This window comes from Marmota monax, unplaced genomic scaffold, assembly GCF_021218885.2.
Source record: "Marmota monax isolate L192 unplaced genomic scaffold, Marmota_monax_Labrador192_F-V1.1 WCK01_AAM20220418_F8-fsc00119, whole genome shotgun sequence".
Taxonomy (NCBI): Eukaryota; Metazoa; Chordata; class Mammalia; order Rodentia; family Sciuridae; genus Marmota; species Marmota monax.
Genome location: NW_026694771.1, coordinates 4,194,279 through 4,199,405, shown reverse-complemented (window position 1 = coordinate 4,199,405; position 5,127 = coordinate 4,194,279). Strand labels below are relative to the sequence as shown.

Below are 5,127 nucleotides of genomic sequence, written 5' to 3'. Positions count from 1 at the left end.
CGCCGCGCCGTGACCTTTAACCCCGCCCCCTCTGCGCGCCGGCGCGTCCGCCGCCTCGCGCGCAGCCGCACTGCTAGCCTCTACGTTCCCTCCCACCCACCCCCACTTCGGGACCTCCATCTTTTTCCTGGGCTTTGCCTTCGGGCGTTATGCTCCTCCTCCCATCTCTTACGACACTACTGGTGGGGCTAGCTTGGTAGGCCCTGGCGGTAAAATCCGGATTTTTCTGCCCCTCCTTCTTCTCTCCCACCTCAGCAAGATAAACCCTTCCCGACCCGTTTTTCCCAGCTGGTAGTATCCAGAGTGACCTTCAAACACTCGTATCCTAATAAGGCTTTATAAAGCTGTTTCTTAAGGAAGTCCTAGAAAACTCAACTAAATGAGGTGCTTTTAAAACAAACACAGTCAACAACCGGCAGGGTAACTTGGCTACTCTCCAGCACAGCTCAAATTTTGAAATCACGTGATCGGCCCAAACCTTACAGCCTGGGATTTCACCGGCGGGCCTCAGAGGGACGGAACTCCATCGCCATTTCCGGTCCCTGGCTTGTGGCTTGAACGTCACTTCCTTAGCAATGCACTTTAACCCTTGTCATCCTCGCCTTCTGCATTGCACAATCTTTGTAAAAATATATGCTCACTTTTTCTTTAGACGCAAAACAAAACAAAAAAAAATGTTCAAGAGATCTGCAGATCCCAGCTCGTGGGATGCAGCGCTCTAGGATGGGGAGGATGCAGGGCGGAGCTCGAGGTCACGTGACTGACTAGACCCGCCCCGCCCCCTTGCAGCTGAAGACAACCCCTCCCGCAGTGACAGAGTCTCTGGATCTGTGGTCGGTACAGTTTCTGCACCTCGCGCCCCAGCAGGTGAGCTGCGACCGGTAACTGGCGACTGGTGGGGATTGTAGAAGGGAGTAGGAGAAGACAAGGGAGACTGTAAAGAGTGGCCTCCACTGCTTGGGGTTTCCTCCCCGCTGTCACCGTGCACTGGCAAGGAGCTTATTTCTCCACATCTCTTGACCCCCCCCACCCCCCACCCCTCAATGTGATTGTCCCGCTACCTGTGATTTGAGGTGTCCACCTTTTCCGGGGTTGAGAGTGAGTGCGGCCATTATGGTTCCCTATTTGGAATCTTTGGTGCTACAGGTAGTAGGATTGCTTCAATCTTTCCTCAGGGTCTGCAATAGCCGCCAGCCCCCACTCCCCATTCCCCAAAGCCTATTCTTTGGCAAACGCCCTCACCCGGGTGAGCAGGAAGACAGGAAAAACCCTGGAGGCAGAGACGTCTGCGGTGAAACAGGCTTGGGAGGGAATGTCACTGATATGGCCCTCACTGCAGTCACTGAAAAGCTTCCTTTCGAATGTGTTTTCTCAGTAATTCTAAGGGTTTTATCTGACATCCTTGCAGGAGAGGTTCTGTGGATGTCCATCTCCTTTGGGTGGGAATGGAAGGGTAAAAGCAGAACTTACAACTTTTTCTTCTTCGAGAGGGTGGATAGTTGAAGGAATAAAGATATGCTGTCTTCAAAACAAGGGTGTTGGTAATGCGACATTCTCGATTGAATGGAGAGTCTTTGAAAGATGGTGTTGCTGTGTGTTGGTCTGCAGTAGGCCCAGGCTAGCTTATGGGAAAGTGACTAGGTTTTCCTGAAAGGGAAGTAATTCTTTGGAAACTGATTGGGCTGGGCGTATAATTAAACCAAATTTATTTGACCATAACTTAAAAGACAAGATGATTAAGTAAAGATACTGCTGGCTGTTTTCTGCCTTTGTCATTCTTTTTGCCTTTCCTCCTTAAAATCTACTTAATTGACACTCCCAATCAATACCTTGACCAACTTTGTGGTAAATTTGAATTAAATAAAGCTTGTGTTTCTCCTTAGTTTTTCCCAGTGGTGAATAGTATTTTGTGAAAATACAGAAATTGTTTTGCCTAGATTTTTGACTACCCAGTGCTTCTCCATTTAATATATAATGCAACAGCCAATGTTTTTACCCTAAATAATGTACTTTAGGAAAGAATGTGTTCCAGTTTGGGGTTAAACTTTTTTATTTGTATCGCAAACTCAGAAAGTTCTTGTTTCTTTTAAATTGAAAGTCCCTACCAAAAATTACAAATATGATTTTTGAAGTTTGAATTACACCTAATATGAAAAATCACATTCTGAGTTAAACCTTGTAGTTTTCTAACCAGTGTAATTGAAGAATCTCTTTAAAAGTCTTGAAAAATGAGGAAGATGGAATCATTATCTTTTGAGTTGTGAATGTGCTGACTTATTTTTGTTTTTCTGTATCTTCCAAATTGAACTTGTTTTGTTAAGGAAAGCTCAAAGTTAAACCTTATTAAATGATGGCAAAATGGAAAAACTGGCCTATTGATGTTTCTTACTAGAAAACACAACCTTAATGATTCTTGATATTTACCCAAGTAATAAAGATCACTGTTGTCTTTTTTGTGGATTTTGAATTTTCGCACATTGTACTTATGACCTATTCTGGACAATACACTAACCATTGATATATTTATATAGCCATGACTATTACAGATGTGAATATATTTTTGTTCATTTCATTTGTCCAGAGTGAGGTTCCCTGATCTTTAGAGGAGAGAAAAAAATAGTGTTGCTTCCTTGCCCAGATGACATCACACCAATAAGGAGAATTCTTTAAGTGCTCTGGAAATCAAAACCTGTTCTGTCCAGGTACACCAGAATAGGCAAGAAAAAAACCAATTAAAAAGCAAGTTCAGTACAAGAGAGGAAAATACCAATATGAAAGAGGTTGAATGAGTCTGCAGTTTTATTTCACAGTTCTTCCAATTTTAGGGAACTTATGAAAGAAAGAACTCACACAACTGATGAAATCTGGAAAATTAGCAGCAGGAATTGGTGACTAAATTGTTGTATAGGTACACACACACACACATGATTTGAAGTTTGGAAGGCATTTTACAGACTAACTATCAATTTGTGAGTGTTACATGTAGAAATTTTAACATTTATTGAGAAAGTGTGTTATAATCCACTATAAAACAATACATAAAGATTTTTGTGTTAGGGCCCCTGATATCTCTTATTTTCTTACTATGAGGTCATTCTCATTTTTACTGCCTTCATAGATTGTTATAACCACTAAGAATGTTTCCTTCCCCTATAAGCAGAGGTAATCTTGCAGTCCTGTGGACTACTACACAATCTTTTTCTGTTTTTATTTCTGGCATATTGCTGTTAGTTGGACTGTTCCTCCTTAAATCATAAAGCTCCTAGGAGTTCAAGGACTATGTCTTTATTGTTGTTTCTTCTGCACAAGAATGCAGAAGTACCTGAGAGGTACTCATTAAATTGTTGATTGAGTGAATGCTGAACAATTAGACAAGGAGATTAAACTATTTTAACTTTTGGAGATCATAACTCCTTCTAAGTTCATACACTTTTAGATATAAGTTTTATATTTTTAAATATAAGGTATTAGCTTTTAAATATAAGTCAGTAATAATAGTTTTCCAAGTCATGATCAATAGAATAGAAACAAACTTCATATAGACTTCATTAGGTTCACAGTATGTATATTTAATAATAGATACGGCTATCATCCAGATATGGTAGGGAAGTGGTAGGAGTAAGTTATTTTAAATGAAAAATTAACTCTATTATCTACAAGTGAAGTTGCAGTAGACTAAAACAGAGGATCTTCATTCAGCTGTGCCAGCTTAGTTCTATGCTACATGCCTTTGTTGGGAGTGCTGGTTTCGGGTTTGATATCGAGGGTATATAAAGCTGTGAGTTAGAATGAGATGATTCTAGATAATCTATTAGAAAGTATTTTTAAAACTAAATGGTGGTTGGGCTGGGGATATAGCTCAGTTGGCAGAGTGCTTGCCTTGCATGCATAGGGCCCTAGATTCAATCCCGAGCACCACACACACACAAAAAAAACTAAAGTGGTGAGGCTAGGGCTGTAGCTCAGTGGTAGGGTGCCTGCATGTGTGAAGCACTGGGTTCAACCCTCAGTACCACTGTCTTTACATTTCGATTTCCCAAACTGAAGCCTGGGTTTAGAGTCTCACCCCAACTCTTAATAGCTGAATGACCTTGGGCACATTACTTAAGTAAGATTGTTTCCTCAAGTTTAACTCTATCCCATAGGTGCTGTTAAATTTAGATGAGTGTACAGTGTCTAGTACACACTTGTAAAGTTTTTTTTATTATTAACTTTACTGGCATCTACTTTGATTTTATGTAACTGAATTCCTGAAAGAGACTGTATCCTACAAAACTTGACTAACACCCATTTTTGAGCACCAGGTTAGATATGGTGAAGAAAGTAGCATATGAAATGAGGCTATTAAGGAAAAATTAAAGCAGAAAAAATATATGTCTAGCAAAGTTTCGTTTCTTTTCTTTCTTTCTCTTTTTCTTATGAGATGAGGATCTCACTTCACTGTGTTGCCCAGGCTACCTTGAACTCCTGAGCTCAAATGATCTTCCTGTCTCAGACTCGCAAATAGCTAGGACTACAGGTGCACACCATCTTACCCAGCTTCTAACAAATAATTAATAGGAGCTGAGAAATATCAGCAAAAAAGTCCTGTATTTTATCAATTATAGTGATTTAGTATTTTCTGCACGAAGATTTTCCAAAGCATGTGGTAATTAATGTGTGGAATCAATTTAAGGAGGCAGTTCTTCTATTTCTAATTTTTTTGTCCACAATGAATAATAGAAATATATTGTACAAGCTGTAGAGTGGTGTTATTTTATATCTTATTTTTATCTTCATGAAATTGACAAAGAAATGTAAGGAACCGAGGATACATGAACTAGATAATAGTTTTCCTTTCCTAAATTAATACTCACAGGATTAATAGTTTTGCAATGGTAAATATCAGTAAGTTAAACAGTAATTAAAGTATAGCTTCTGTGAGCTTATATGTCATTTTAATCATAAAAAATATTGCTCCTTCATTCTAAGGAAAGATTTTATTAAAAGATTAAATATTTTCTTTAACGTCAGTTCTCTGTTCTTAAACTTAAAATATAATAAATGCATACATTCATTTTTAATTTATACATATATTCATTGTTTATTATAAATAGTGACTAATAAGAATGTATTCCATTTAATTTC

The 5,127-nt window shown here is 39.1% G+C and overlaps 1 protein-coding gene across 1 annotated transcript in view; it reads left to right on the top strand.

Moving 5' to 3' along the window:
* The first annotated feature begins 721 nt into the window (after positions 1-721).
* Positions 722-5,127, top strand: part of Atp6v1a (ATPase H+ transporting V1 subunit A) — a 56,427-nt gene continuing 52,021 nt past the window's right edge. Inside the window, exon 1 of the mRNA XM_046425164.2 lies at positions 722-867. The gene's annotated coding sequence lies outside the window, so the exon portion shown is untranslated. The remainder of the gene's footprint in view (positions 868-5,127) is intronic.